Source organism: Oreochromis niloticus, linkage group LG9, assembly GCF_001858045.2.
Source record: "Oreochromis niloticus isolate F11D_XX linkage group LG9, O_niloticus_UMD_NMBU, whole genome shotgun sequence".
Lineage (NCBI taxonomy): Eukaryota > Metazoa > Chordata > Actinopteri > Cichliformes > Cichlidae > Oreochromis > Oreochromis niloticus.
In genome coordinates, this window is record NC_031974.2 from 13,008,515 (window position 1) to 13,018,609 (window position 10,095).

General features: G+C 37.3%; 1 long non-coding RNA gene across 1 annotated transcript; it reads right to left on the bottom strand.

Moving 5' to 3' along the window:
- Positions 1 to 2,733: 2,733 nt before the first annotated feature.
- Positions 2,734 to 5,022, bottom strand: LOC102080751 (uncharacterized). Its single transcript, XR_265833.4, has 3 exons — positions 4,906 to 5,022; positions 3,768 to 3,818; positions 2,734 to 3,656 (listed from the first exon to the last, which is right to left on the bottom strand). It is a non-coding gene; the product is annotated as an uncharacterized LOC102080751 (long non-coding RNA).
- Between the last annotated feature and the right edge of the window lie 5,073 nt (positions 5,023 to 10,095).

Consider the following 10,095-nt stretch of genomic DNA (forward strand, 5'->3'; position numbering starts at 1 on the left):
ATGGAAACCTGAAGGCCTGCAATTGTTATATGGGGGAAGGGAAGGGATGGCTGCATAAAGTAAATTGGGAGAACATGGATTTGACACCAAGGAGGCGTATCAGGTAGAGAAGACAGAGGTTAGAGCTCCTTGTACATCACACGTACTGTCATCTTGAGAGTGTCACATTAAAGAATGGAAGGCCAGAAAATCCAGGCAGGAGTGTGAAATGTCACTGATGCTCTAGTGTACATCATCAAGAGGCTGTCTCCACTGCAGCAGCCTGCTCCTATTCTGCACTATTCTTTATTTATTTTTTATAAATGTTCCAATGTCAAACTTTGTCATTTTCCACTTACTGTAACCCCTACTGAGAATGTGAGAGGGAAACACAGGCAAAGGCCCCAATGTCTCTTTCCTTTGAAAGATGAAATATTTTTAAGAGTCGTCAACTCTGTGTGATTGTTAGATGTCTTTTTGTTTCTTTCTTTCTTTTTTTTAACATATGTGAAGAAAACTGTAAAAAGAAGAAAGAGTAAAGCAAACAAACAGAGTAAAGGATGTTCCTGAACTCATACGCATAGGGAAATACACTCACCAGCCACTTTTGGTGCACTTTGTTACTATCAAGTTGGACCTTGTTTTCCCTTCAGAACTCTCTTAATTCTTCAAGGCGCAGATTCAACAAAGTGCTAGAAACATTCCTCAGAGATTTTGGTCCATACTGACATAACTGCATCGCACATTTGCTGCATTTGTCGGCTGTTTGTTAATGAATCTAATCCCCTGTTCCACCACATCCCAAAGGCGATCTATTGGATTGAGAACTAGTGACTATTCAGGCCATTTGAATACAGTGAACTCACTGTCATGTTCATAAAAGAGTTTCGAGGTTATGATGCATTATCCTGCTGCAAGCAGCCATGAGAAGATGTGGTCCTGAAGGAATGGGATGGACAGAAATGATCTATTGGTATAAGGGAGCCCAGACGGTGTAGAGAATATATCCCCCACACCATCTTATACTACCACCTGAATCCAGGCTTTCATGTTTACACCAAATTCTGACACTACCACCTGAATGTTGCAAGAGAAATAAAGACTCATTAAACCAGGCAATGTTTGCCAATTTCCCCAGCCCAGCCACACCCAGGTTATCTGCTTCATGGTTTATATGTGTTGTGCATTCAGAGATGCTCTTCTGCATGCCTTGGTCAGAAAAAAGTATTAATTTAAATTGATGTTCCTTTCCTATCAGCTTGAAGTAGTCTAGTTATTCTCCTTTGTCATCAGATAACTGCTGCTCACTGGATATTTTCTGTTTTTCTGGTAATTTTCTGTGAACCCTAGAGATGGTCCTGTGGGAAAATCCCAGCAGTTTCTACTCAGACCAGCCCCTCTGGCACAATCAACCAGGCCATGTTTAAGTTAACTTAAATTGCCTTTCTTCCCTATTTAGATGCTCAGTTTGAAATTCAGCAGATCATCTTGAATGCATTTAGCTGCTGCCGTGTGATTGGCTAATTAGATATATGCAAGCTGCTGAACAGGTAAATGTATAACGATCTCACTGATTCACGATCACTTGGATCAATTGGTTCTAACTGTGTTCATCCAGTTCAGATGTGAGCATGCCTAGATAAAGAGCACAGTAATAAGACCACTGTTAAATCAGTAAATAACAAAGTGTTGAATTTTTTTAGTTTGGTGGGGTTTTTCTCCTTTTTGTTTTTTAAATGCTTCACTGTGTACAAAACTCGTCACTAACCAGTTTGATGTGAGGCTGTTAAATATCCAATCTAAGAGAAGTACTTTTTGGTGAGAATGGGTACAGTATAAGAGTCTGAGTAAAAGCTAGTGGGAAAATATTCTTTTCTTTTAAAAGTTCAAAGAAAAGCACACACCCTGAAATCTACAGGGAGACTGTTTTAGGCTATGTCCACACGTACCCGGGTATTTTTGAAAACGCAGATTTTTCTATGCGTTTGCACCTTTCGTCCACACGTAAACGGCGTTTTCGGTCACTGAAAACGGAGATTTCTAAAAACTCCGGCCAGGGTGGATATTTTCTAAAACTCCGTTTTTGCATTTACGTGTGGACGAGAAAAACGGAGAAAACGCAGCGTCAAAGGTGTGCGCCTTTTTTGACGTCACAGTGTGCGCCACGTTGTTGTTTCGGTGAAATGAATTTCTACAATACTGTTACTGTTAATTGTCCTCTCTGCAGTGTTTAAATGCTTACATATACACACATGGTTACTGTCCCTCCACACATACGACTCGGTTCTGCTTCTATGCCCCAGCTTTGTTTACTATTTCCCACGAGGCTTCTAGACTTCTGATTGGCCAACATTTCTACACGGTTAGGAATATAGCGTCACCTGCTGCTTTGGCATGTTCCTAGCAGCGTTTTCCTTCATTTCTGCCTTTACGTGTGGACGGGATTACTTTTTAAAACGAAAACGGAAAATCTCCGTTTTCAAAAATACCCGGGTACGTGTGGACATAGCCTTAGAGTCAGAGAGAATTGCAAACTAAATGCAGCGTCACTGCAGGCTTTAGCACTGAAGTGAGAAACACACTCTAAGAAATAAAATGTTGCATTTACTCCACCCAGTTATGTCAACCGGTTCCACATAACTGGGTTAGTGAAATATAAAATGTATGACACATTTAATTTGAACAACAAATTTTAAGTACATCTGATAAATCGACTAACCCTAAACAAGCTCTACTGAAACTATACGATTAAATCACTTTAACAGAATTGCAACTTACTCTATTTAAAGTAAATTAAATAAATCAAACACAATTTTGTTTAGTTAACCTAACTTTAATAAAACTTGGTGTAAAACGTGCTGAAGCAAACTTTGAGCTGTTCAAAATTCTAGATCAATGCCTTTTTCCTAAACAAAAATATCTTCACATATATGCAAGTGCATATTAAGTGCAGGAAGACATAATACAAAATGTTAAAATCAAGTTATTAAAACTGGAAAGTGTTGTGATTCCAACATTTTTAACATTAACATGAATTAATTTAAACTTGCTTGGGTTACAATGGAAAACTCACAATACAGTCCTATAAACAGCAGGTAGAAATAACTTTAGTGGCATTTTTGTCCATATTTAAAAAACCTTTTTTTTTTCAAAACTTAAACTGAAGTCCAAACTTAGGAGCAGTCTTGTTCAATGTAGCTGGATGGTGGTGAAAGTTCAACAAGAACAAAGAACGCAGAAAAGTGAAAGGCCTTGCAGAAGTTCTTGCGGAATTCAAACTGAACAGTTTATAAAGTGCAAGGAGAAGGGTTTGAGAATCTTGTAACCAGTTCAGTGCCCTCTATAGTTCAGTGCAGGCAGTTTCACTCAAGCAGTTTGTTCTTCAGAACTTGCACCTTCATGGATAGGTTGTTCCCATCCAACTCCATCAGCACCTTCTGAAGAAATTCAGATATGTATTTCAGGTGCTTTGGGTACCTCAGATTTAGACTCTAGATTAGTCCAAGCAGGAGAGCACACCCCTTTGCCACATCACTAAGAGCTTGCAGCACAGTGCATCCTTCTATGATGACACCAATGTCCTCAGGTGTATCTGCAGAGTCTGCTCCTTCATGTCTGACAACACAGACTCCCAAAGTCAGTTGCTCAGTTTCTCTTCTTGCACTAAGATCCACATCCTTAAAATGAAAACAAAGGGGGAAAAAAGCTAATTGCATACAGATACATATGAACAAATGAGCCCACCTTCAATTTCCTAAATAACTGATCTTTCTCCTTTTCTAACCTACCAAGAATTCCTTGAACAGGTCATCTGGCTTTTTAACATCAATGCTGGTATTCTGGTGGAGATAAGAACTCAATGTGAGACAAGATTTTGGTTCTTTTCCACCTCTTTCCAAAACAAAGTCAAAAATATTAACAGATGAGTGATTAGTGATGAGTAATTAAGCAATGTTTGACAACTCCCATTAGTGACATTCAGTGAGGTTAATGATTGGTAAGGCACTGACTCTTCTGAGTCAGATCAACAAATATATGAACACAAAACTAGAAGCTTTTCAATTTTGACAATACATGAAAACTTTCACTTTTGCTTTAATCAATTCTAGACTGTTCAACAATATAATTATTAATTGTACCCCTAAAAATATTAAAATGAAAAAGCAGATTAGAACTGGGCAATATGGACTCAAAATCCTATCACAATATTTTCTGGTATTTATTACGATAAGAAGAGATACAATAAAAGATAACAGTTCATAACCACAACCACAACTGAGCCACTTTTGTTGCATCTATTGACAGACAGAACTAGCTGACCAACGTAAAATGAAGGAAGGAACACACAAATTGTCACTTTGATAATCAATGGAAACTGATACAAGGAGTTAAATGCATTACATATAACTGTATTACACATAATGCCACATTTTAATGACAAAAGATAAATGCATGTCTTACACTTAAATCACTGAGATTAACACTAAACCAGATATCAACACAGGGTAGAATTCCTTCAAACAATGTAGCAACTTATTTGATACATGTTTCTAAAACACACTATACATATATTTCATTCTTCAAACGGACAGGATCGCTGGCACTCCCGGTGGCCATTACTGACGCCAGGGAGCATGCGTGGTAGAAGTTGGGAGTAATTTTAAAGCCGCGGTTCTTAGTAGGCAAGTTGCAGCTTAACATGAATCGTAAAACATTTTGGGAAATTACACCGAAGTGGGCCCGATAATATTTGTTAAATGCCTGACTACTAACACCTGTGAGAGGCATACAAGCTAGAGTGTTAAAAAAAGTACCAGACATCATTTGTTTTAAAATAAAAAATATAGAAGTATTCCCGAAAATGTCGGATGTTTATCATTTAGTATACATTAACCAAATTTGTCATCCTTAAATTGTTGTACTTACCAAATAATCCTCAAACAGCGATGGATTCTATCCAGGCTTCTGAGCACGATGCAAGTCTCAGCTGAAAATGGCAGTTGTTCAAACTTCCACACTGCAAATGTGCAAACTGAGAAGTACGGAGAGCCTATTAGGACAATCCTCTTCAAATTAAAGTGCTGTTCATTTTAAATGAACTTTTTACGTTGGATTTAATGTACTGCATTTTGTTGTATTGAAATATTGTGTTGTTAATTAAAATCAAAACAATATCCTTGTGTTTAGAGTTAAAAATCAATTGGTGACATTAATTTTAACATAAAACATTTACATAATGCTACCAACATCAGTGTATCATTTCTTAGAGTGCAGTGAGTGTGTGTTTGCACACATCTGTTAACAGCATAAACTTTTGAAGAGGTCACTGATGTAATCTGAGAAGTGATTTGAAAACAATTATATGCACCTTAAAGTCAATTTTACAGCTTAAAGGCAGCCAGTCAAGAGATAAGGGCCATATCTGTGCGCGGTTAAAGTGTGAAAGGGTTTTGTTTTTGAAATATGCTGCCTCTCATCGTTTTATAATTTGTCTCCAACCTCTCCAGTTTATATTTGTGACTGCATCTGTTTTCCAATTAGAAAATAAAACATGAGTAAATTGTTCATTTCTGTGTCGACAAAAAATTTCAAAATGCCCAAGGTCCTCTTGAAGCCTGCCCCGCCAAAAAAGAAATACAGTTAGAAATAAATGAATTCCCATTGAGCTTAATAATTGGCAACTCTCGAATACACATGCTAAGAGAGACTTTTACCAGACTAGAATTCATATAAGCAGTCCCCCAAAAAATAAAATAAACTGTAAGGCTTAAAGCAACATCTCCTTGTCATTGCATCAGTTGTGCCTGAGGAGGGAAACAAAAATACCAAACTGGTAAAGGAATGCAAAAAAAATCCCCAAAACACACACACAAAAAGAAAAGTTTTGTTGACTGCTTTTTTCATCAGAGACAAGCAGAAGACTCGGTTGCTTGTGTGTCTTGCTTGTGATATAATGTCGGTCCCCAAGCTGCAGAACTTAAGCCCTTTGAAAAGCAACAGTGAGCGTTTATTTTACTGAAACAAAAAGTCCACATACACTAAGTCAAGATGCAAAAACTGCACGTCATGCTCTCAGTCTGATGTGAAGCTTCATTGTGTTGGTGAACAGTCTTTTCCGTGACACACCACGACCTTTGTTGTGCCCACTTTGATGATGAGCAGTAATGTCTCCTTTAGCTTAAATTACAAAACCTCATGATTCCTGGCTAGCTAGATTCATGACATATCCAGTTTTCTGAGTCAGCAGCAAGAAACAAAACATGTTGTGAGCAAAGTATTTCTTACTCATCACATATGCTTTTTACTCTTGGATGACAAGTGCACGTTTAGTGAAGATGGCGTACGTCTACAGCTGTTTGTTTTTTAACAAGTAAGAACGAACTGCCTATCACCTGATCAAATTTGTATAGTATACCTTCAGTTCACACTGCTGAGCACATGAGTTGAATATGGATGTGTGTTTGTGAGAAGATGGTTCACTCATGTAAACAACCTAAATATGCTTTTGCAAGCATAATTTACAAATATATGCATTTATTTTTAGAAACAACACTCAAACTATTCCATCATTTCACATACATATGTCCTGAACTATGCACAAGGATGGGCAAGGGATTACATTGCTCTATCTCTGGGAGATACTTTGTCAAGGTTTCCTGAGGGAGAGAGAGAGTGCCTGATGGCAGAGACTCTGTTTCAGTGGGAAATAAAATGTAGATTTTGTCCTGGTCACGGAAGAATAGACCAGTCTTTATCAGATAAAATAAGAGCCAAGGGAGCTTGTTAATCCTTTCTATATGTGCTGTGTGAATAGGGAGAAAAAAGGCCTAAGACAATGGTCTCAGGGTTTCTATGGGAATACTGGTCTGTAGATCCACTAGAGTCATGCAGGCAAGTTTAAAGACATCTTATCCAGCACCATATTTTGGCATGTTTAATGACAAAATTAATTTCATTAAAAGGTAAGTCCTGTATAATTCTAAAACCATTAGAAGGTTGCTTAGCACAATCAAACAACAAGAAGGTCCGAACATATTAAACAGTCAGCATGTCTAAAAACGGACTGTGCCTGTTTTTCTTTTTTTGATTTTTTATATATAAAAATGAATTTTGATATACATTGTTTTACAAAGGTATTAGACCACCTGTCAGTAAAAAAAAAAAACACACATTATAGAACTTTGTCAATAACTTGTTTAAAACTAAAAAAAATTGCTGAATTCACTGAACTGAATGAATGTTTTTATACCCAAATTTGAGCCAGCACTCTGGACCTCTTTGAGACATCAAAAATTAATCAAGCACAGCATTCAATCACTAAAACTAATTTGACTGTTCAGGAATGCAATGAGAAAACTGTAATTACAATCAAAAAATAACAATGTGATTTACTTTTTTTCGCTTTTTTGTAAAACAGTAAATTTGAAAATTAGTGGATAACAACACTAATTATATTCTAGAATGAAAAATATCGTTTTGATTAAAGAGCTTGTGCATAATGGTGGAATAATCATTACAGAAACATAAAAAAAATATTTGAAATTACCAATAGTGGTAAGTTAGGGCAGCTGTGGTCTTTCACTTCTTTGCATCCTGTGCAAACACACACAGATCTCTGCTTAATTAACTCAGACTGCACACATACCCGTAGTCAGTGGTTGTGAAATACCCCACACTCAAAGGTTCTAACTCACATATGAAAATGGAACTAAATGTAAGAAAACAATGATCTCAGATAGAGGAGGAAATCACAAAATCTGCCTTCAAGGCTCAAATTTCTCAGCAACTCCTCACCCGAGCTGCTTGTTGTGCATTTCTATAGCCCATTCTGAAAAATCAGCCCAAACTGGCCCTCCTTAGTGGTAATCATTTTCTGTCAGGGTGTGTCATGAATCACATGTAGAAATCTATGAGATTGCAAGCAGTAGCTGAAGTCATTGAATATTGTCTCAAAGAAGAAATCCCCACTTCCTGAGTAGTCTTTTGATAACAGTTTAAAAAAAATACAAAATGCTAAACTGACTACTGAATTTGGTGGCTTGACTGGCACACATACCAGTGTGTGGATGACCCAGGAGGATTTTTAAATCAACAGGCTGCTCTTCTCCATCATGTAAGGATTCCCCTGAGGTCTCTTGTATAAATGGGAGAAAACTTGAGGGCAAATCCAGGAGACAGCATTTCCCAGCTGGCCTGGAATCACCTGTTGAACTCAAACAAAAACCACGAAAAATACTGCCACCGTGCTTGGTTCCCTATAAGGCACTAGACTGTGATAAATCCTTAAAATGTGCCAAGATTGATAAATGGATGAATGAAATGGATGACATAGCTAAACATTAAAGATGTTAATTCATTTTTGTTAATATATTACTCAGCCACCCTTTTATAAAAATAGTGTCCTAGAGGATCTACAAATGGTCTACGTGTCTGGGCAGTCATTTGGTGTGGATTCAACAGTTCAGCAGGTATATAATGATTGAAGACCTACTTAGTGTTTTTTATGGTAGTGTAACTATAAAAAAGCAATGCATTTCATCAGTTGAGTGCCTGCCACATTTTGGCCTCCTACAATAATGTTACTATTCAAAAATGTATTACTTTAAAGTGTCAAGTCACGTGGGATAATCTCATTTTTATGACTTGATTTCACACATTTTAAAGAATAGCAGTCACCTAACACTGGGCCAGATTTTTTATTATCTTTTTTTTTTTTTGTAAGGTGTCTGCACCCAAAAGAAAAAAATCCCAGACATGTTATTGTAAGGATTTAAATGATAGTTTTGATGAGGCAATTTAAGGTAAAGTGTGCAGAACAATCAGGAATAAATGAAAAAACAAGGCAGGCACTGATTTCACCTGTCATCATTTTAAAAAGAAGTCAAAGAGGGTCTGACAGCGATGAAAAGAAAAGATGATGCACTCAGTGAAGTTTACAGTCTAGAAGGTTCCATATAAAAAGTGAATCAAAAATCAAAGCCTTGAGACCAAAGCGGAGCATTTTCCCGTTTCACCTGTCACGGAGTTTCTACCTCGGTTCGTTCTCATTTTTTTTTTTTTTGTCAAAATGTCTTTTTTCACACCAAGCTTCTAAAACAAGAAGTTGATGCAAGTAACAGTGATGATTACTGAAATCCTTTTAAGCTGCAAATGGCTTAGTTTCCTTTTTCCTGCTGTGAACAAGCATTTGCAGCAACACGTGGCCCTTAAATCAAGAGCAGCCTCGTGGGGGTTTTCAAAATCTGTGTTCTTAACAGGTGATGCATTAGGGGATTAACCTGCTGTGAAAGCAGACTTAATATAGTCAGAAAATGGACATGAAATGTACACACTTCATCACAAATGTGCATGCGATAAGACGTGAAGAGTCGCTAGCACCTGTTAGCACCTGAAGGGTTAGAAATTAAGGAAATTAAATGACAGGCTCCTAGAAGGTTGATTATTACGGGATTAGGCAGTGCAGTGTGTCATTAATTCAATTTAATGGCAAAATGAAGAGTGCTAAACAGAAAGTGTGTTTTTATGCAACGTTACAGGTACATGAATGTTTGATAACCGAGAGCAGATTATGAATAAAGGGTTTGCAGCTGGCTGGGAGAACTACACCAACAATCTGGAAAGTACTCCTTACATAGAAAGATGGCCCATGTGACCAGCATTAACAAATGACACTGGTAGAGTTAGTACTAATGCAACAATGTTACATTACTGGACTTGAAATGTTACATGTTATCTGTGACATCATTTATATTTGTGGAAAATGCATTTGCCAAGCATAACAAACTGAACTGAGTTTACTCTCAGCTTCACACTCACTTTCATAATTTCACATTTGCAAACCACAAGCCCTCCAGGCAAAAGAAATATATATCCAAGGCCATATAACTGTAGATAAGGTCTGTGACCTGAGCCACAAAGAAGGCAAGATCTTCCTTCTGTGTGATCTGCCTGACCTGCTGTTGCATAAAATTGCAGGGCTTTCACTGGGTGTGTAGTGTTAACACCATGTATACACAATGGGTTTGCATGCAATTTATTAACCCAGTAAAATCCTCTTTTAAAGAAAAATTGGATGAGTTTAGCAGTAACTGTATTATTTGCATGAGCAACCCAATA